General features: G+C 46.4%; 1 protein-coding gene across 6 annotated transcripts in view; it reads left to right on the forward strand.

The window, feature by feature from the left end:
• Positions 1–234: 234 nt before the first annotated feature.
• Positions 235–23667, forward strand: part of lifra (LIF receptor subunit alpha a) — a 240741-nt gene continuing 217308 nt past the window's right edge. For 3 of the 6 annotated variants that reach the window (XM_038805948.1, XM_038805947.1, XM_038805946.1), the window contains exons 1-2: positions 235–423; positions 16061–16163. The gene's annotated coding sequence lies outside the window, so the exon portion shown is untranslated. Of the gene's footprint in view, positions 434–16060; positions 16164–23667 lie in introns of all 6 variants that reach the window. The other 3 variants (XM_038805950.1, XM_038805949.1, XM_038805951.1) reach the window with 2 other exon arrangements.

Here is a 23667-nt window from a genome sequence, read left to right on the forward strand (position 1 = left end):
GTCTGAGGGACTGAGAGTTGCTCTGAGGGGTGAGGGTCTCTCTGAGGGACTGAGGGTCAGTCTGAGGGGTGAGGGTTAGACTGAGGGTCCCTCCTGCTATTTGAATCTCAGGATCTCCAACGTTCGCCCTGAGCGCGAGCGGGCGCGCGGGGCCCGGTGCTCACAGGGCGCGCGCTGGGTGGGGTGGGGGCTCTGGCGCGCGTTCTCGCGGGCTGGCGGGCGGGCGCGCGCTCCCCTCCCCCCTCTCCCGGGCCTGGCGGCTTTTCCAGTCAGAGCGGCGGTGGTGCCGGGCGGGCGGCGCCTTTCCCCCATCCCCCGGGCTCGGTCTGTCAATTCTACCCGCCCGCTTCACACCATCTTCCATCTGAGAATTGAGCTGGCTAGGAGAAATGGATGATAAACGGGAAAGTGATTAGGGCACAGGTCTGACAAAGTAATCTCTTCACATTTATATATAAAATAATGTAAAGGCGGACTATAAGCATGGAAATAACGGGAGTTATTTGGAAATTTTTTTTTTATTGTTGAATGAATATAATTGTGTGTTTTATATACATGTGTGTATAATATAATATCCCCCAGGGAATGTTGAGGGGACAGGAATCTGTCCCAAAATGACAGCAATGTCTGGAATATAGTCATGGTGAGTAATTGTGCAAATTGCTCCTGTATTTGGAATAACGTCTGAACTGGGACCTGTCTTGTCAAACTGGGAATTTATTCTGTTATTTCTTCCTGCGCCAGCACACTAACATTTGCATTTGTGTTCAGTGATTTATCTGTCCTTTGGGTGAGTTGTCAGGCTGGGGGTTATCACCGTGACATTGTTTTATTTTCTCAAAACTAGGGAAGGGCCAGCAGTTTGCCCTGCCAAGACAAAGAAAAAAGGAAAGAAAATTCCTGACCTGCTGTTTTCAGGGTTCTGCTGTGTGTGTGATATGGTCCCTGCATCAGGTGGTGCTTTTACCCTGAATTTGCAGCGTGGAAAGATGGTGTCGTCGTGTTCGCCCACATAACAACAGTCTCTACACTGCAGGGTGATCAAAGAATTGGCGGCATGGTAGCACAATGGTTAGCACTGTTGCTTCACCGCGGCAGGGTCCCAGGTTCCATTCCCGTCTGTGCGGAGTCTGCACGTCCTCCCCGTGTCTGCGTGGGTTTCCTCCGGTTTCCTCCCGCAAGTCCTGAAAGCCGTGCTGTTAGCTGAATTGGACATTCTGAAATCTCCCTCCGTGTACCCAAACAGGCGCCAGAACGTGGCGACTAAGGGGCTTTTCACAGTAACCTCATTGCAGTGTTAATGTAAGCCTACTTGTGACGATAAAGATTATTATTATAGAATCCCTACAGTGCAGAAGGAGGCCATTCAGCTCATCGAGTCTGCACTCTACCTAGGCCCACTTATCCCGCTCCCCCACCCTATTCCCTGTAACCCTGCGTATTAATCATGACCAGTTCCCTAACCCTAATGGCATTAAACAGGAAATTAGAGATGCCTGTGATAAAGGAACAGCTGTAATTATGGATGATTTTAATCTGCATATAGATTGATTATGTATATCAAATTATTCACAATACCATAGAGGAAGAATTCCTGGAGTGTATACAGGATAGTTTTCTGGAAAAATATGTTGAGGAGCCAACTAGAGAGCAGTCCATCCTAGACTGTGTGTCTGAGAACAGAATCATTGGCCATCGAGTTGTGTTTGGGGACAAGCAACCATAATATGATAGAATTTTTCAAGATGGAGAGTGAAGTAGTTGATTTTGAGATGAGGGTCCTGAATTTAATAAAGGAAACTACGATGATTTGAGGAGTGTGTTGGGGAACGTTACTTAAAGGGATGACAGTGGATAGTCAATGACAAACATTCAGGGAGTGCATGGGGGAAACTGCAATAATTATTTATTCCAGTCTGGCACAAAAATAAAAGGGGAAAGGTGGCCAATACATGGCTTACAAGGGATATTAGAGATAGTATTCGATCCAAGGAAGAAACAGACACATTGGCCAAGAAAAACAACAGGTCTTGAGGATTGGGAGCAGTTTAGAATTCAATGCAGAAGAACCAAGGGATTGAAAATAGAATCCGAGATTAAGCTTACATAGAACATAAAAACTGACTGTAAAAGTTTCCAAAGGTATGTGAAGAGAAAAAGATTAGTGAAGACAAATGAAGGTCCCTTACAGTCAGGAACAAGGGAATTTATAATTGGGGACAAAGTAATGGCGGAGCAAGTAAACACATACTTTGGTTCTGTCTTCACAAATGAGGACACAAATCAGATACCAGAAATAGATAGATAGAGAAATACAGCACAGAACAGGCCCTTCGGCCCACGATGTTGTGTCAAACTTTTGTCCTAGGTTAATCATAGAATTTTGTACAATTTTTCATGGCCAATCCACCCAACCTGCACATCTTTGGACTGTGGGAGGAAACCGGAGTACTCGGAGGAAACCCACGCACACACGTGGAGGATGTGCAGACTCCACACAGACAGTGACCCAAGTCGAAATCGAACTTGGGACCCTAGAGCTGTGAAGCAATTGTGCTATCCACAATGCTACCGTGCTGCCCTTAAGAAGTTAACCTACACTCCATTATTCCACCCTAATTCATGTACCTATCCAATAGCCGCTTGAAGGTCCCTAACTTTTCCGACTCAACTACTTCCACAGGCAGTGCATTCCATGCCCCCACTACTCTCTGGGTAAAGACCCTACCTCTGACATCCCCTCTATATCTTCCACCATTTATCTTAAATTTATGTCCCCTTGTAATGGTGTGTTCCACCCGGGGAAAAAGTCTCTGACTGTCTACTCTATCTATTCCCCTAATTATCTTATAAACCTCTATCAAGTCGCCCCTCATCCTTCTCCGTTCTAATGCGAAAAGGCCTAGCACCCTCAACCTTTCCTCGTATGACCTACTCTCCATTCCAGGCAACATCCTGGTAAATCTCCTTTGCACCTTTTCCAAAGCTTCCACATCCTTCCTAAAATGAGGCGACCAGAACTGCACACAGTACTCCAAATGTGGCCTGACCAAGGTTTTGTACAGCTGCATCATCACCTCACAGCTCTTGAATTCAATCCCTCTGCTAATGAACGCTAGCACACCATAGGCCTTCTTCACAGCTCTATCCACTTGAGTGGCAACTTTCAAAGATCTATGAACATAGACCCCAAGATCTCTCTGCTCCTTCACATTGCCAATAACCCTACCGTCAACCCTGTATTCCGCATTCATATTTGTCCTTCCAAAATGGATAACCTCACACTTTTCAGGGTTAAACTCCATCTGCCACTTCTCAGCCCAGCTCTGCATCCTATCTATGTCTCTTTGAAGCCGACAACAGTCCTCCTCACTGTCCACAACTCCACCAATCTTCGTATCATCTGCAAATTTACTGACCCACCCTTCAACTCCCTCATCCAAGTCGTTAATGAAAATCACAAACAGCAGAGGACCCAGAACTGATCCCTGCGGTACGCCACTGATAACTGGGCTCCAGGCTGAATATTTGCCATCCACCACCACTCTCTGTCTTCTATCGGTTAGCCAGTTTGTTATCCAACTGGCCAAATTTCCCACTATCCCATGCCTCCTTACTTTCTGCACAAGTCTACAATGGGGAACCTTATCAAATGCCTTACTAAAATCCATGTACACTACATCCACTGCTTTACCTTCATCCACATGCTTGGTCACCTCCTCAAAGAAGTCAATAAGACTTGTAAGGCAAGATCTACCCCTCACAAATCCGTGCTGACTATCCCTAATCAAGCAGTGCCTTTCCAGATGCTCAAAAATCCTATCCCTCAGTACCCATGTTGGTGAAAGCATGGTTTAGTGAGAGGGAAGAATGAAGGAGATCAATATTAGTAGAGAAATGGTGTTGGAGAAATTGATGGGATTAAAGGCTGATAAATCCCCAGGGTCTGAGAATCTACATTCCAGAGTACTTAAGGAAGTGGCTCTGGAAATAGTTGATCTTTGGTGGCTTCTATAGATATTGGGACAGTTCCTGCAGATTAGAGGGCAGCTAATGTAACTCCACTATTTTAAAAGGGCAGTAGCGAGAAAACTGGCAATTATAGACCAGGAAGCCTGATGTCGGTAGTGGGGAAAATTCTAGAATCTATTTATCAAAGATTTTATAGCAGAGTATTTAGAAAATAGGATTGGACAGAGTCAGCGTGGATTTATGAAGGGGAAATCATGCTTGACAAATCTCCTGCAGTTCTTCAAGGATGTAACTGGTAGAGTTGACGAGGGGGAACCAGTGGATGTGGTATATATGGACTTTCAGAAGGTTTTCGACAAAGTCCCGCATAAGAGATTAGCTAGTTAAATTAGCGCATGGAAATGGGGATAGTGTATTGAGATGGATGGAAAACTGGTTAGTAGACAAGAATCAAAGAGTAGGAATTAACTGGCAGGCAGTGACTAGTGGGGTACCGCAGTGATCGGTGCTAGGATACAGCTATTCACAATCTATATTATTGATTTACACGAGGTAACAAAATAATTTGCAGATTTCACTAAATTGGGTGGGAGGCTGTGAGAAGCATGCAGAGATCCTTCATGTGATTTGGACAAGTTAAGTTAGTGGGCAAATGCAGTGTAATTTGGAGAAATGTGAGGTTATCCAGTTTGGTAGCAAAAACGAGAAGGCAACTATTATCTGAATGGCCATAAATTAGGAGGGAGGAGGGGGGGGGGGGGGGGAATGTGCAATGAGACCTGGCTGCCCTCGCACCACTCACTGAAGGTAGGCATGCAGGTTCAGCAGCCGATGAAGAAGGCAAATGGTAAGTTGCCTTTCATGGCGAGAGGATTCAAGTGCAGGAACAGGGGCGTCTTGCTGCAATTATAGTGGGTGAGGCCACACCTGGAATATTGTGTGTAGTTTTGGTCTCCCAGGTCCTCTAGTGCCATAGACAGCAGTGCTAACCACTGCGCCACTGTGCTCCCCTTGTTTTGGTCTCCTTATCTGAAGAAGAATGCTCTTCCTTTAGAGGGAGTGCAGCAAAGATTTACCAGACTGATTCCTGGGATGGCGGTACTGACGTATGAGGAGAGATCAGATAAGATTGTATTCACTTGAGTTCAAAAGAATGAGGGGGCTCTCACAGAAACCTGTACAATTAGAACAGCACTAGACAGGGTAGATGCAGGAAGGATATTCCTGGTGTGTCCAGAACCAGGGGTCACAGTCTGAGGAAACAGGGGAGGACAGAGATGAGGTAAAGTTACTTCACCCAGAGAGTGGTCGGCCTGTGAATTCGTTACCACGTGATCTGGAGGAAGGAACTGAAGGCACGGTTGCTACGTTTGCAGATGATACAAAGATCTGTAGAGGGGCAGGTAGTATTGAGGCAGCAAGGGGGCTGCAGACAGGCTAGGAGAGTGGACAAAGAAGTGGCTGATGGAATATAATGTGGAAAAGTGTGAGGTTATGCACTTTGGAAGGAGAAATGGAGGCTTAGACTATTTCCTAAATGGGAAGATGCTTGGGAAATCAGAAGCACAAAGGGATTTGGGACTCCTTGTTCACGATTATCTTAAGGTTAACGTGCAGAGTTTCTCGGGCTACAAGTTGAACCTGGGCAAGAGCGAGCTGTTTGTTGTACACCCGGGTGATCAGGAGGAGGGGATTGGTAGGCTCCCGCTAAAAAGGGCAGCGAGGAGTTTTAGGTACCTGGGGGTTCAGGTGTCTAGGAGTTGGAGGACTTTGCATAAGTTTAATTTTACTAGGTTGGTGGAGCAGATGGAGGAGGAGTTCAAAAGGTGGGACATGCTGCCGCTGTCGTTGGCGGGTAAAGTGCAGTCTGTTAAAATGACGGTGCTCCCGAGGTTTTTGTTTTTGTTCCAGTGCCTCCCCATCCTTATTCCGAGGGCCTTTTTTAGGAGGGTGAACAGCAGCATCACGGGATTTGTTTGGGCGCATGGGACTCCGAGGGTGAGGAGGGTCTTTTTGGAGCGGGGCAGGGATGGAGGGGGGCTGGCGCTGCCCAACCTTTCTGGGTACTATTGGGTGGCTAATCTCTCGCTGGTACGCAAGTGGGTAATGGATGGGGAGAGGGCAGCATGGAAAAGCATGGAGATGGCGTCCTGCGGAGGCACAAGCCTGAAGGCACTGGTAACGGCGCCGTTGCCGCTCCCTCCAATGAGGTACACCACGAGCCCGGTGGTGGTGGCTACCCTCAAGATTTGGGGGCAGTGGAGGGTTCGGTAGAGGTCCCGCTGCGGGGGAACCACCGGTTTGTCCCAGGGAACATTGATGGCGGGTTCCTGGTGTGGCACAGGGCGGGCATAAGGAAGTTGGGAGACCTGTTCATTGACGGGAGGTTTACGAGCCTGGGTGAGCTGGAGGAGAAGTTTGAGCTCCCCCCGGGGAATATGTTCAGGTACCTTCAGGTCAAGGCGTTTGCTAGGCGGCAGGTGGAGGGGTTCCCTTTGCTGCCCCCGCGGGGGGTAAGGGATAGGGTGCTTTCGGGGGGGTGGGTCGGGGATGGGAAGATGTCTGACATCTACCAGGTGATGCAGGAGGTGTCGGAGGTGTCGGTAGAGGAGCTGAAGGCTAAGTGGGAAGTGGAGCTGGGGGAGCAGATTGAGGAGGGGACATGGGCGAACGCCTTGGAGAGGGTGAACTCCTCTTCATGTGCGAGGCTTAGCCTCATCCAGTTCAAGGTATTGCACAGGGCTCATATGTCCGGGACGAGGATGAGCAGGTTTTTTGGGGGTGAGGACAGGTGCATTAGGCGTTTGAGGAGCCCAGCGAACCATGCCCATATGTTTTGGGCATGCCCGGCACTGGGGGAATTCTGGCAGGGGGTGGCGAGGACGGTGTCGAGGGTGGTAGGATCCAGGGTCAAGCCAGGCTGGGGACTCGCGATATTTGGGGTTGGGGTGAGCCGGGAGTGCAGGAGGTGAAAGTGGCCGGTGTTTTGGTCTTTGCGTCCCCAGTAGCCCGGCGGAGGATCTTGTTGCAATGGAAAGATGCGAGACCCCCAAGCGTGGAGACCTGGATCAATGACATGGCGGGATTCATTAAGCTGGAGAAGGTCAAATTCGCACTGAGGGGGTCTGTACAAGGGTTCTTTAGGCGGTGGCAGCCTTTCCTCGACTTTCTGGCTCAACGATAGGGAACTAGGTCAGCAGCAGCGGCAACCCGGAGGGGGGGGGGGAGGGGGAGGGTTCAGGGGGGTATTGTTTATGTTAATTAATTTATTTTGTTGTTCATCGGGTTTGAGGGGGGTGGGGGGGCTCGATATATGCGTTGTTACGGGTCCGGGGGGTGTTTATTATTGTTATTATTATTGTTTTGTTGTACATTTTTCAAAAATTTCAATAAAAATTATTTTTTTAAAAAAAGGTTAACGTGCAGGTTCAGTCGGCAGTTAGGAAGGCAAAGGCAATGTTAGCATTCATGCCGAGAGGGCTAGAATACAAGACCAGGGATGTACTTCTGAGGTTATATAAGGCTCTGGTCAGACCCCATTTGGAGTATTGTGAGCAGTTTTGGGCCCCGTATCTAAGGAACGATGTGCTGGCCTTGGAAAGGGTTCAGAGGAGGTTCACAAGAATGATCCTTGGAATGAAGAGCTTGTCGTATGAGGAATGGTTGAGGACTCTGGGTCTGTACTCGTTGGAGTTCAGAAGGATGAGGGGGATCTTATTGAAACTTGCAGGATACTGTGTGGCCTGGATAGAGTGGACGTGGAGGGAATGTTTCCACTTGTAGGAAAAACTAGAAGCAGAGGACACAATCTCAGACTAAAGGACGATCCTTTAGAATAGAGATGAGGAGGAATTTCTTCAGTCAGAGAGTGGTGAATCTGTGGAACTCTTTGTCGCAGAAGGCTGTGGAGGACAAATCATTGAGTGTGTTTAAAACAGAGATAGATGGTTTTTGATCAATAAGGGGATCAGGGGTTATGGGGAGAAGGCAGGAGAATGAGAAAAATATCAGCCATGGTTGAATGGCGGAGCGGACTCGATAGGCCGAGTGGCTTAATTTTGCTCCAAAGTCTTATGGTCTTATGAAGTAGTTGAGGCCAAAACATTGTTTGTTTTCACAAAGCAGTTCGATATAGCACTTAGGATGAAGGGATCAAAGGATATGTTGGGAAAGCGGGATTAGGCTATTGAGTTGGATGATCAGCCATGATCATAATGAATGGCGGAGCAGGCTCAAAGGGCCGAATAGCCTCCTCTTCCTATATTCTATGTTTTTATGTAACCCGTCACACCATTGGACACCAAGGGGCAATTTATCACGGCCAATCCACCTAACCTGCACATCTTTGGACTGTGGGAGGAAACCTGAGCACCTGGAGGAAACCCACGCAGACCACACAGTCACCCAAGATTAGAATCAAACTCGGGTCCCTGGCACTTTGATGTAACAACGCTAATCACAGTGCTCACTGAGTTAGAGATACTTTTACGTCGGATTTACAGCGCAGACATATGCATAGAAGCACAGACATATTCATAGAATTTATCACAGAATTTTTCAATGAATCATAGAAATTACAGTGCTGAAGGAGGCCATTCGGCCCATCGAGTCTGCACCGGCCCTTGGAAAGACAACCCTACTCAAGCTCACACCTCCTCCCTATCCCCACTTAACCTTTTTGGACACTAAGGGCAATTTAGCCTCCGGAGCACCCAGGGGAAACCCACGGAGACACGGAGAAAGTGCAGTATCCGCACAGACAGTGACTCAAGCCGGGAATCGAACCTGGGATTCTGGAGCTGTGAAGCAAGAGTGCTAACCATTGTGCTACCTTTCCTCCCACCTATTTGGCCTATCTTGCCTGTGCTGGTGTTTATGCTCCACACGAGCCTCCATCCATTCACCTTTAACCCCATCAAATTGCTTTCCATTGTTTTATCACTCGTATACTTCATCAGTTTCCCCTTAAATGTGTCTGTGCAATTCACCTCTCATATTTCCTGTGGTGTTGAGTTTTGCGTTCTCATCACTCTGCATAAAGAAATTTCTGCCGCAAGTCCTTATTGGATTTTGTTAAAATGTAATTGTTCATTGGATATGGGTGTCGCTGGTGAGGGCAACATTTGTCCTTGTGAAGGTGGTAGTGAGCTGCCGTCTTGAACCGCTGCACGTACACCCATAGTGCTGTGAGTTAGCGAGTTAGAGGATCATGACCCAGTGACATGTGAAGGAATGGCGATTATAGTTCTGTGTCAGGATGGGGTGTATGGCTTGAAGGGGAACTTGCAGGCAGTATCCCCATGCATCAGCTACTATTGACTTTCTAGATGGTAGATGTCATGGGTTTTAGAAAGGAACCTTGGCGAGTTGCTGCAGTGAATCTTGTAGATGGTACCATTGCTGCCACCATACATCGGTTGTGGAAGGAGTGAATGTGTTAGATTGGGTGCCAGTCAAGTTGGCTGCTTTGTTCTGGATGGTGTTGAGTTTCTTGTGCAGTTGGAATTATAGTCATCTAGGATAGAGGAGAGTGTTCCATTACATTCTGACTTATGCCTTGTAGGTCCGCGAGCCTGTTGTGCCATTCAGTGGGATTATGGATTTGATGGATTCAAAGACCTAACTCCATATAACTACTTTTGCTGCAAATCCCTTAACATCTTTGGAAAACAAAACTCTGTCCATCTCAGTTTTTTTAATAAATATTTTTTTATTCTCCTCCCTTTTCACATTTTCTCCAAAATCTACACCCACCAAGAAACAATCATCAGTAATGAATGTAATGTCAATCCCCATATCAATAACAACGTTCCCATCTTCCCACCAAACCCCAGACATTGGCCCGCATGTTAACATAAATAAATGACGAAAAGGAATCAGGAATCACCCATAGTCACCATTAACACATACAATCCCCCTCCCCCCAACCTGCCCAGCCCCCAACCACCCTAATGTTCGATGTAATCCAATTCTCGAAAGTGCATAATGAATAATGCCCATGAATTGTAGAACCCCTCCATCCTTCCCCTCAGTTCAAATTTGACCTTTTCAAGCGTTAAGAATTCCAGCAGGTCCCCCTGCCAAGCCATGGCACAGGGTGGAGAGGTTGATCTCCACCCTGACAGGATCCGTCTTCGGGCGATCAACGAGGTGAAGGCTACATCTGCCTCTGCGCCTGTTTCCAACCCCGGCTGGTTCTGACACCCCGAATATTGCCTCCCGAGGGCCAGGTCCGTTTCACGTGCACCACTTTAGAGATTACCCTAAACACCTCCTTCCAGTAATCCTCCAGCTTTGGGCAGGACCAAAACATATGAACGTGGTTTGCGGGGCCTCCCCTGCAACGTTCACACACACCTTCTACCCCCTCTAAGAGTCGCTCACTCTCGCCCTTGTAAGGTGCGCTTTGTACACCACCTTCAGCTGTATCGGCCCCAACCTGAAATGAAATGAAATGAAAATCACTTATTGTCACAAGTAGGCTTCAAATTAAGTTACTGCGAAAAGCCCCTAGTCGCCACATTCCGGCGCCTGTTCGGGGAGGCTGGTATGCACACGAGGTGGCGGCGTTCACCCTCCGGAGCACCTCACACCAGATCCCCCCCTCCATACCCTCTCCTAACTCTCCCTCCCACTTTGCCTTGATCCCTTCTAGTGGCGCCTTCTCCTCCTCCTCCAAAATAGCCCTGAAAACCGCCGATACTAGCCCCTTCTCCTCTGTCGTCAGCACCTCCTCCAGCAATGTGGAAGCCGGCTCTACTGGGAAGTTCTGTATCTCCTTTCTGGCAAAGTCTCGAACCTGCATGTATCTAAATATTTCTCCCTGCTCCAGCTCATACTTCACTCCCAGCTCCTTCAATCCCGCAAAACGACCCCCAAGAAACAAATCTTTTAGTGCCCTAATTCCTTTCTCCTCCCATCTCCGAAAATTTCCATCCCACTTCCCTGGCTCAAATCTATTGTTCCCCCGAATCGGCATTACCCTTGACCCTGTCCCCAACTGTCCATCTGAGTTAAAAAAAATTTTTGAGTGTCCAATCTTATTTTCCCCAAATAAGGGGCAATTTAGCGTGGCCAATCCGTCTACCCTGCATATCTTTGGGTTGTGGGGGTGAAACCCACGCAGACAGGCAGAGAATGTGCAAACTCCACACGGACAGTAACCCGGGACCAGGATCGAATCCGGTCCTCTGCGTCATGAGTTAACAGTGCTAATCACTGTGCCACCGTGCCGCCCTTTTCCATCTTAGTTTTAAGACTAACGATTGATATAATGAAGGTTTCTTGCAACAGTTCCAAACTTTTACCGTCCTATATGTGCAGAAAATGTTTCCTAATGTCTCTCCTGAAATGTCTGGTTTTAGCTAATCTGTGGACTGTGCCCTTGGTTGTAGATGTTCCAACCAGCAGAAATAGTTTATCTCTATTCCCCCCCCCCCCCCCCCCCCCCCCCTCCCATCCCCCCAAATGTCGTGAAAACATCCATCAAATCACCCCTTAACCATCTAAATTCCAGGCAATGCAACAGTGTTTGTTTAATATTGCAAGCAGGACCCAGACCTTCCTGTCGTCGCCATTTCAGCTCACCGTCCTGCTCTCATGCCTACATGTCCGTCTCTGGCCTGCTGCAATGATTCAGAGAAGCCCGGCACCTCATTTTCCGATGAGGCATGTTGCAGCCTTCCGGACTTAACATTGAGTTCCAATAACTTCTGACTGGACTCTCTCCTCCACATTTACTCAATTTTTATTTCAATCAATTAATTTTCATTTCTTCCATCAATGCGTTTTTCCCTAACCAATGTCCCCCCCCCCCTTCTCCCACCCCACTAGGGCCATCTGTTCCCTGTCTTAAGTTGTCCGTTGACATACTGCTTACCTGTGTTCTGCCGTTAACACATTCTGATCTCCTAATGTGCCACTATCAGCATCCTTCTCGTCATTACCACCATTATTTCCATTGCCTTTATCTTTTGTCCATCCTCACCTATCGCTGGCCCTCAATGCAGCCCCACTGCTCCACGCCACTGCCCAATCCCACACCTTCCCCGCCCCCCCACCACAAATGTATAAATCTTTTTCTATTTTCAGTTATCTCCATCTTCGAAGGCTAGCCACCGGTGCCACCCTTTTCCATCTTAGTTTTAAGGCTAACGATTGATCAAATGCCAGTTTCTTCTTGCGACAGTTCTAAACTTTTACCGTCCTATATGTGCAGAACATCACTCCTGCAGTGATGTTCTGGAGCTGAGATGGTTAACCTCCAATCACCACAATCATGACAAAGACTCATGTTTTAATTCTAATTAATTTATTCTATTTCGTTTATGGGATGTGGCCGTCGCTGGTTATATCAGCATATATAGCCCACCCCAGTTGCCCTTCAGAAGGTGGTGATGAGCTGCACTTCTTGAACCACTGCAGTCCATGTGGTGTCGGGACAGTATTATTAGGGAGGGAGTTCCAGGATGTTGCCCCATCGACAGTGAAGGAATGGCGATATATTTCCAAGTGTGGGTGGTGAGTGACTTGGAGGGGAGCCTCCAGGTGGTGGGGACACCAGGTATCTGCCGCTCTTGTCCTTCTAGAGGATAGTGGTTGTGGGTTTGGAAAATGCTGTCTAAGGAACCCTGGTGAGTTACTGCAGTGCATCTTGTGGATGGCACACACGGCTGCCACTGTTCGCTGGTGATGGAGGGTTTGAATGTTTGTGGAAGGAGGAGCAATCAACTGGGCTGCTTTGTCCTGGATGGTGTCGAGCTTCTTGAGTGTTGTTGGAGCTGCAATCATCCAGGCAAATGGACAGTATTCCATTATACTCATGACTTGTGCCTTGTTGGTGATGGACAGGCTTTGAGGGGGCAGGAAGTGAGTTACTAGCCTTTGAGATTCCTAGCCTTTGACCTGCCCTTGTTGTCACAGTATTAATAGGGCTAGTCCATTCCCAGGATGTTATTTGTGGGGGATTCAGTGATGGTATGCCATTGAATGCCAAGGGGTGGTGGTTCTATTCTCTTGTAGGAGATGGTCATTGGCCTGGCACTTGGATGGCACAAATGTAACTTGCCACTTGTCAGCCCAAGATGTCCAGGATCTTGCAGCATTTGGACATGGACTGCTTCATTATCTGAGGAATCATGATGGTGCCGCCTCATCCAGAAACATCCACACTTCTCACCTTCTGACGGTTTGAACGTCATTCATGAAGCAGCTGAGATGGTTAGGCCTAGGACACTACCCTGAGGACTCCTGCAGTGATGTTCTGGAGCTGAGATGGTTGACCTCTAATCACCACAGCCATCTTCCTTGTGTCATGTATGACTCCTAACCAGCGTAGAGTTTCCCCCTCGATTCCTATTGACTCCAGTTTAGCTTGGGCTCCTTGATGCCATATTCGGTCAAATGATTCCTTGATGTCAAGGGCAGTCACTCTCACCTCACCTCTGGCATTCAGCTCTTTTGTCCAGTTTGAATCAAGGCTGTAATGAGGTCAAGACCTGAGTGACCCTGGCGGAATATGGCATGCTCTCCTGCACCCTTCCATTGACCAGGGTTGATCCCCTAGCTTGGTGGTGATGGTAGAGTGGGGGATATAGCCTGGCCATGAGGTTGAAACAATTTTGCTGCTGCTGATAGCCCACAGTGCCTCATGGATGCCCAGTCTTGAGTAGCTATATCTGTTCTAAATCTGCCCCATTTAGCAAGGTGGTAGTGCCACACAACACAATGGAGGGTATCCTCAATTGAAGATGGGACTTGTCTCTGCAAGGACTGTGTGGTGGTCACTTTCTACTGATACTGTCATGGACAGATGCATCTGCAGCAGGCAGATTAGTGAGGATGAAGCCAAGGTAGTTTTTTCCTTGTTGGTTCCCTCACCACCTGCTGCAGTCCCAGTCTAGCCGCTCTGTCCTTTAGGACCTGGCTCGCTCTGTTGGTGGTACACCAAGCCACTCTAAGTATGGACATTGAAGTCCCCACCCAGAGCATATTCTGTGCCCTTTCCATCCTCAGGGCTTCTCTCAAGTGGTATTCAACATGGAAGGAGTACTGATTAATAAGCTGATGGTGGCCGTAGTGGTAATCAGTAAGAGGTTTCCTTGCCCATGTTTAATGTGAAGCCATAATGTGGGTCCAGAGTCAATGTTGAGGATTCCCAGGGCAACTCCCTCATGACTGTATCCCACTGTCGCCCGGCCAACCTCTGCCAGTGAGACAGGACTACCCAGGAATGGTGATAGTAGTGTCTGGGACATTATCTGTAAGGTATGATTCTGTGAGCATGACTGCTTGGCTAGTCTGTGAGACAGCTCTCCCAACTTTGGCACAAGTCTCCAGATGTTGGTAAGGAGGACTTTGCAGGGTCGACGGGGCTGGGTTTGCCGTTGTCGTTTCTGTTGCCCGGTTTGATGCCGGGTGGTCTGTACGGTTTCATTTTTTTTTGTGTTTGAATACAACTGAGTGTCTCGCCGGCCATTTCAGAGGGCAGAGTCAGCCACATTGCTGTGGGTCTGGAGTCACATGTAGGCCGGACCGGGTAAGGATGGTAGATTTCCTTCCCTGAAGGACATTGGCGAACTAGATGGATCGTTTCATGGTCGTTATTAGACTTTTAATTCCAGATATTTTATTGACTTTAAATGACATCACCTGACATGTGGGATTCGAACCCGGGTCCCCAGATCGTTATCCTGGGTCTGGATTACTGGTCCAGCCACAATACCACAATGCCACTGCCTCCCCAGGATAGATTAGCTCCGTTCTCTCTCCCCAGATGCTGTCTGACCTGCTGAGATTGTCCAGCATTTTCTGTTGTTGTTTGTTCAATGTCTCCTTGTTATTTAGCCCTTGGAGTCTAGTTTGGTAAATCCTCCCTTTCCAAGGTCTGGCTCACAGTACACCAGATTGTCCACTCAGGGCTTTGTGGAGCTGGAGCATGGATTCTACCCCATTGCATGCGAGTTTTCTCGATATAAAGGCCAGTATTCCACTTGTCTTTCTGATTATTTTCTGTACCTCTCCATGACATTTTGTTCCTACATTTATATGTACCAGGACTAGCAAGCTTCTTTAGCCCTCTGGCTTGGCTGGTTTTTCACCATTTGGAAAGTCCCCAGTTTTATCCATTTTACGTCCAAAGTGGTTGACCTCGCATTTGCTAACATGGAAATTCATTTACCACAGTTTTGCCAATTCATTTAAACTATCAGTATTTCTTTCTCATGTTAAGCTTCCATCTACACTGCTTACAGTGTTGCTTATCTTTGTGACGTTTACACATTTGAGTGTGTGGTTTCCTATTGCATAATCCAAGCTGATAATAAAAAGTCAATAGCTGTGGTCCCAAAACTGTCCTTGTGGAACACCACTCGGCACATCCTGCCACTAGAATAACTGCTTTATCCCTACCTCTCTGTCTCTTCCACTTCGTGCCAATAATTTGTCTTCAATTTTATGGGTTCCAATTTTGGCTCTCAGCCGGGACATTAGCAAGTACTTTCTAGAAGTCCATATAAACAGCATCAATAGATATTTCCCCTGTTCATTACATATTTAGCCTCCTTTAATTTGAATGGAGACAAAAAATTATTTATTGGCTTGCTTGTTCCAAGAGAGTAAATGCCCAGGATTCCAGCATCTAAACGTCAGGTACTGTACCAGATATCAGAGTTTCCAAAGGTCCAGGCTACTTAGCACCTGATGGCATTACGCCTTGGTCCAAACATGGACATGTTTCTGTAAGATCCTCCCCTCATTCTTCTAAATTCCAATGAGTATAGTCCCAGTCTATTCAGTCTCTCTAAGTTGTCTTACTTTGCTGACTTTTTACAGGAAAGATTATTTTGTTTGTTTAAAATCGTGCAATCTTGCAGCTTTAATCTTGAAGTGAGTAGCTTGGATTTCAAACTTTTGCTACTGTAAACACGCATCTGCGTGCATACCGGATCGTGACGACATGCACGCGTATCATATTATGCAGCAGTCAAACATATTGACTGAAGAATAATACGCTCTTATGTGCTAGGAGAATACTGAATGGATCAGTGTTCATTCCATAATTGGTATTTCTCATTTGACTTTTGTCTAGACTTGAACTCTACCTGCCGAGAAAGTTGTTATTCTGGATTCTAGTTACTGTTGAGTTACATCACAGTATGCTGATGTAGAAGATCCGACTAGAAAGTGGAAAGGTACGTACAAAAACTAGAAAACGAAACACAATTAGTGCAGGTATTACAAAGATGAGGAGCAAGCTCAGTGAAATGGATGAAGAAATTGACACATAGGTTTATACAATGTCAGTGGAAAAGTTTTTGAAAAACAAATTTAAAAGTGCAAATTAAATATCATGTCATATGATTTCATAAGTTCGTAAGATATAGGAGCAGAATTAGACCATTCGGCTGATCAAGTCTGCTCTGCCATTCTGGTATGTTCCTCCTCTGTTATCTACAAGCCTAAACGACTTCAATGTGATCATGGCTGATCCCATCCTGGCCTCAACTCCATTGTCCTGCCCGTTCTCCATAACCCTTCAACCCATTGCTAATTAAAAATCTGTCTAACTCCTCCTTAAATTTACTCACTGTCCCAGCATCCACCGCACTCTGTGGTAGCGAATTCCAGAGATTCACAACTCTTTGGGAGAAGTAGTTTCTCCTCAAATTCCTTTTAAATTTTCTACTTCTTATTCTAAGATTATGACCACTTGTTTTAGAATGCCCCACAAGCTTCACATCTACTTTATCCATACCTTTTAGCATCTTGTATACCTCCATTAGATCTCCCCTCATTCTTCTAAACTCTAAACTTTTCAATCTCTCCTCATACGACAAACCTCTCACCTCTGGAGTCAATCTAATGAACCTCCTCTGAACTGCCTCAATGCCACTACATCTTCTTCAAATAAGGGGACCAAAACTGTGCACAATACTCCAGCTGTGGTCTTACCAATGCCAAGGGCTGGATTCTCTGCCAGCGGGATGCTCAGTTTTGCCGGCAGCCTGGGGTTTCCCGACGGTGTGGGACTGCCCCACAATGGGAAACCCCATTGGCCAGCCGGCGTAACAGAGCATCCCGCCGGCATGCTGAAACAGAAATATAGTACGGCGGGGCGGAGAATCCAGCCCCTTCTATAGTTGCAACAACACTTCCTCTCCTTTATACTCTATCCTTTTGCTATAAATGCCAATATTCCATTTGCTTTCCTTATTATCTGCTGCACCTGCATGCTCATTTTCTGTGATTCATGCACAAGGACACTCAGATCCCTCTGCATCGGAGCACCCTGAAGTCTCTCCCCATTTAGAATTTGCCTTTCTATTTTCTTAACCAAAATGGATGACCTCACACTTATCTACGTTAAACTCCATCTGCCACATCCATCTCTTCACCTATCAGTATCCATTTGTAAGGTTCTTATTTCCTCACTGCAACTTACAGTCCCATCTATTTTTGTGTCATCTGCGAATTTAGCTATAGAATCTTCTATTCCTGTATCTAAGTTGTTAATATAGATTGTAAATAGTTCGGGCCCAAGGATCGAACTCTGTGGCACCCCACTAGTTACATCTTGCCATCCAGAAAAAGACCCATTTATCCCAACTCTGTCTCCTGTCCATCAGCCAGTCTTCTATCCAAGCTAATAAGTTATCCCTAATCCCATGTGATCTCACCTTATCAATTAACCTTCTGTGCGGTATCTTATCAAACACCTTGTGGAAGTCAGATACACTACATCTACAGGAGCCGCAATATCTACTTTGCTTGTTGCATCTTCGAAGAACTCAAGCAAATTAGTCAAACATGATTTGCCCTTCATAAAACCATGCGGGCTCTGACAGATAGCGCTTTGACTTTCCAAATTAAGTCCTTGATAATTGATTCTAACAATTTTCCAACAACAGATTTTAAACTAACTGGTCTGTAATATTCCATATTCTGCCTCCCTCCCTTTTTGAATAAGGGCGTTACGTTAGCATTTTCCAATCAACTGGAACCGTTCCCATGTCCACGGAATTTTGGAATATCATAATCACTGGATCCACTATCTCTGCTGCCACTTCCTTTAATACCCTAGAATGTAGGCCATCAGTCCCTGGGGACTTGTCTGCGCTCAATCCCAAGAGTTTGTTGAGTACCATTTCCCTATTGATGCTGATTGCTCCAAGTTCCACCCTTTCTATTACCTCTGAATTACCTGTTCCTGTAGGAATGGTACTAATGTCCTTCACCGTGAAAACTGAGGCAAAATATTGATTTAGCGTCTCTGCCATTTCTGTGTTCCCCACTATTAACTCACCAGTTTCTCGACTCTCTTCCATTTTATGTACCTGTAGAAGCTTTTGCTGTCCTTTTTGATATTCTGTGTGAGTTTTTTTACCTGAGCTTAAAAATTTTTTTTTGTATCCTTTTCTTTATGTTTGAAAGTTTTCCAATCTTCTAGCCTGCAACTGGCCTTTGCAATTTGATCTAACTTAACTTTTGTCTTTATAATGTCCTTGAACTCCTTGTGTGTAGCCATGGATGTTTTTTTACCCCACTTCCCATCTTTCTTCCTCACTGGGATATATTTTAGTTGGAGGATTGAGTATCTCCTTAAACAACTGCCACTGCTCATCAGCTGAGCTACCTTTTAGCCTTCCTGCCCAGTCTATACGGCCCAAATCTGTCCTCGAGCCTATGTAATTTCCTTTGTTTAATTCCAGAACACTCGTGTGGGACTCCACTTTCTCATCCCAAACTGAATCTTGAATTCACCATAGTATGGTCGCTACTCCCTAGTGGATCCTTAATTATGAAGTCATTAATTAATCCCTCCTCCCTGATTGCTTCTCCAACATGCTGTTCCAGGAAACAATCTCTAATGCATTCAATGAACTGCCTCCAAGCTACCTTTGCCAATTCCCCCCAGTCTATGTGCATATTAAAATCATCCATTATTATTGCTGTACCTTTCTTGCAATCCCCCTGTATTTTCTGGTTTATACTGTGCCCACTGTAGAATTACTGTTTGGGGACCTATAGATTATGCCTACCAAGGACTTATTCACTTTGTTATTTCTTATTTCTCCCCAGACTGATTTGACATAGATTTCATAGAATTTACAGTGCAGAAGGAGGCCATTCGGCCCATCGAGTCTGCACCGGCTCTTGGAAAGAGCCCTACCCAAGCCCATACCTCCACCCTATCCCCATAACCCAGTAACCCCACCTAACACTAAGGGCAATTTGGACCCTGCGGGCAATTTAGCCTGGCAAATTCACCTAACCTGCACATCTTTGGACTGTGGGAGGAAATCGGAGCACCCGGAGGAAACCCACGCACACACTGGGAGAACGTGCAGACTTCTCACAGACAGTGACCCAAGCCGGGATTCGAACCTGGGACCCTGGAGCTGTGAAGCATTTGTGCTAACTACTATGCTACCATGCTGCCCTTGTAATGAAATGAAAATCGCTTATTGTCACGAGTAGGCTTCAATGAAGTTACTGTGAAAAGCCCCTAGTCGCCACATTCCGGCACCTGTCTGGGGAGGCTGGTACGTGAATCGAACCGTGCTGCTGCCCTGCTTGGTCTGCTTTAAAAGCCAGCGATTTAGCCCAGTGAGCTAAATCAGCCCCTCTTGACATCTTGATCTCCAGTTGCTTATGTGATTTCTCATTACAGCACTGATCCCTAGCGTCACCAGCAGGGCAATGCCACTTCCTTTTCCTTTCACCCTATCTTTCCGAAATACTGCGTATCCTTGGATATTCTATTCTCAGACCTGATCTCCCTGTAACCACATTTCAGTAATCCCTACCAAGTCATCACCTTTTGTTTCTATTTGCGCAGTTAACTCATTAAGTTTGTTAAGAATGTTTCTTGCATATTTTCATGTTAGATTTCCCTATTCTTCTATAATTCCTTGTTGCCTAAAGACTTTCACCTGTTCTATCCCCCATTTTTATTTTCTGGCGACCGTTCACCACATCGCGAACCTGCACTCATACCTCCTCCTTTAAATTGGGTTCTTTAGTTTCCCCTACAACTGAACGCTACCCACCCCCTTATTTAGTTTAAAGCTCTATCTGCCACCCTCGTTACCCAATTCGCTAGGACTCTGGTCTCAGCAAGATTCAGATGAAGACCGTCCCTTCGGAACAGGTTCCCTCTTCCCCAGTACTGGTGTCAATGTCCCATGAATTCAAACCCATTCTCCCATACCATTCTTTGAGCCACGCATTTACCCCCTTTATACTTCCTGATACTGTGCCAATTAGCTTGTGGGTCAGGTAGTAATCCAGATATTATTACCCTTCTGGTTCTGCTTTTTAATTTAGCTCCTAGCTGTTCATACCCGCTTGGCAGAACCTCTGTTCTTGTTCTACCTATGTCGTTGGTACCAACGTGGGTCACGACAACTGGATCTTTGCCCTCCCACTCCCAAGTTCCTCTGCAGCACAGATGAGATATCGTGAACCCGAGGTAGGCAACGGTAGCACAGTGGTTAGCATAGTTGCTTCACAGCTCCAGGGTGTCAGGTTCGATTCCCGGCTTGGGTCACTGTCTGTGCGGAGTCTGCGTGGGTTTCCTCCGGGTGCTCTGGTTTCCTGCCTCAGTCCAAAGATGTGCAAGTTAGGTGGATTGGCCATGCTAAATTCCCTTAGTGGCCAAAAAGGTGGGGTGGGGTACTGGGTTATGGGGATCGGGTGGAAGTGTGGGCTTGGGCAGGGTGCTCTTTCCAAGGGCCGCTGCAAACTCGATGGGCCAAATGGCTTCTTTCTGCACTGTAAATTCTATGATAACCTTCGGGATTCTCGATCCTGGTCACAGAGAACAGTGTCAATGCCCCTAACTACACTATCTGCTCTGGCTCATTGCCTGCTGATGCATGATCCTGAACCATCACTGTGGTGGTTTGCCATTGCCTTTCACTCTCCGGCAGCGTCAGGAGCTCGGTCCCAAGTCTACTTCAGCCAGAATGTGAATCAAACCCATGCTTATGGCATTATTCTGAACCATAGGCCAGCCATCTAGCCAACTTAGCTATTTAAAGATGCACTACATTGGTCTTCACTAAAGAGAAAAATACCGAAGTGAAGGTGAATTCTAAAATGGTTTAAAGTGACATGAATGAAATTATGATATCCAGATGGATCATTTTTGCTCAGTTAGTGAAGCAAAAGTACATAGAACATAGAACAGTACAGCACAGAACAGGCCCTTCGGCCCTCGATGTTGTGCCGAGCCATGATCACCCTACTCAAACCCACGTATCCACCCTATACCCGTAACCCAACAACCCCCCTCTTAACCTTACTTTTTAGGACACTACGGGCAATTTAGCATGGCCAATCCACCTACAGTTGGGATACATTCTTGGATTTTGAGAAAGGTGAGGGAAGAAATAGGAGAGGCCTTAGTAGTTATATTTCAGGGCTGTACTCGTGTGGATCCGTAAAGAAGTTACAATCAGATTCACTAGGATGCTGCAATTTTGGAAAAGATGAATATGAAGAAAAGTTTGAACCATGGGTCTTTTCGTGAGGACGACACGCTGTTACAGACAAGAAGGGGGTTATTTTAAACACCATAAATTTTTCTTCTTGCCACCTTTCAGTTAACAGAAGGGTGTTTTTGATTGCTTCCCTCGTTAGAAGCGGTACGGTGGCTGGAATTCTGCGGCCGTTCACTGACGGCGGGATTCTCTGATCCCACCAGCAGCGCACTCCCTCACATGGGTTTCTTGGTGACGTGGGGTGCCTTTAATGGGAATTCCCATTGACGGCGACAAGAGCAGAGAACCCCAAAACATGCGGATAGCGCCAACCCGGCGAAACACGTGGCTGGGAGGCAGGAGAATCTATTAAAACCTCATAGCACACCCGCGATAGGATGAAGGGTAATGTTACATTACACACAAAACCCAACAAAGCGGGTCACTGCATCATGTACACAGCAAAACTGTAAAGAGAGGGAGGTAAAAGAAGGTTTTATAGTACAGAGAAAATATTGTTTCATGACTCCCAGAGTCCAGAATCAAAGTCCAATGAGACTTTCACGGAGGTTGGCAGACTGAACACCAGTGTTGTTGAATTCACTTTTCCGGTGATGTTGACTTCATACAATGTGTTAGGCACAGAGAGATGAATCAATAAAAGAACAAACAACAATACAGCACAGGAACAGGCCCTTCGACCCTCCAAGCCTGTGCCGATCATGTGTTCTATCCAGACCAACTGCCTGTATCCTTTTATACCCCTGTTCATGTGCCTATCCAGATAAAGTGTTAAAGGTCGCTAACGTATTTGAACTTGTGCTCCCCTGTAATCGTCATTTCCGCCCTGGGAAAAAACCTCCAACTGTCCGTGTAGACAATGGTGCTAGAATTTCCAGCAGAGGCAGTGTAAATGAGGCCAGGTGTCCAACCTGGGCCAGACCTCCTTCAATGTGGCCTGCGAAGTCATGTAGTTCAGCAAGGCAATTTCACAAGACAGAGGCCAATGTCACATGACTCCCGCCTCCAGATCTTTGACAAAGGATACGTGTCCATCGCCTGGGTTCCAAAGACTGTTAAATGCCATTAGGAATTGAAAAAAAAGGTTGTGGGGCCTTTGTCTTAGCTGATCTCCTGTTGGTCAGCTTGAGTTATTTGGGCTGTGCGGTCCACAGATAGTTGTTAGTGGCTCCTCAGAGATAGCGAGTTTTTTTTCAAATCGCTTCCCTTGTTCGGGGGTCACAGATGGACATAAAGGTCTTTGTTCAGTTTTAAAACTTTAGAAACAGCAAGAGGCACATCTTACAAATATCATACAGATATTTTACGAAAATACAGTGTGAGGTCTTCATTCCTCACAACATTGTGAGATGATATGGAAGCATTTGAACTTAGGATAGGTTGAGATAGGTAAAAGCAGAACAAGGGATTGCAGATATGCGGTGAGGTTTAGAACAATAGCAACTTTATATCAGGAGTTATAGTTCACTTCCAAGGTTAGTGGTTGAAGAAGAAACTCCGTTGGCATTCAAGATTAAATTGGGTTGGTGAATGATGAAGAAATGAAAAAAATGAAATGAAAATTGCTTATTGTCACGAGTAGGCTTCAATGAAGTTACTGTGAAAAGCCCCTAGTCGCCACATTCCGGCGCCTGTCCGGGGAGGCTGGTACGGGAATCGAACCGTGCTGCTGGCCTGCTTGGTCTGCTTTTAAAAGCCAGTGATTTAGCCCAGTGAGCTAAACCAGAAACCAGAAGGGTTGGAGGGTTATTGGAACAGGATTGCAAATGTGTTTAGAGTTTTTTTTTCTTTTGTAAAAAATTTAGATTACCCAATTATTTTTCTATTAAGGGGCAATTTTAGCGTGGCCAATCCACCTACTCTGCACGTTTTTGGGTTGTGGGGGCGAAACCCACGCAGACACAGGGAGAATGTGCAAACTCCACACGGACAGTGACCCAGAGCTGGGATCGAACCTGGGACCTCAGCGCCGTGAGGCGGTTGTGCTAACCACTAGGCCACCGTGCTGCCCTTTTTTTTCTTGTGTGGAGAGTAAAAGGGACACAATGCTTATGTTGTGACAACAATGGATGGGAATTTACTGTAACTAGGAAATGAATAATGCTACCGTTTGTTAAGATATAGTGAATTCAGGGGCAGCATGGTAGCACAGTGGTTATAATAGTAATCTTTATTAGAAATCAGAATGTCC

The sequence above is a fragment of the Scyliorhinus canicula genome, chromosome 8 (assembly GCF_902713615.1).
Source record: "Scyliorhinus canicula chromosome 8, sScyCan1.1, whole genome shotgun sequence".
Classification (NCBI taxonomy): Eukaryota; Metazoa; Chordata; class Chondrichthyes; order Carcharhiniformes; family Scyliorhinidae; genus Scyliorhinus; species Scyliorhinus canicula.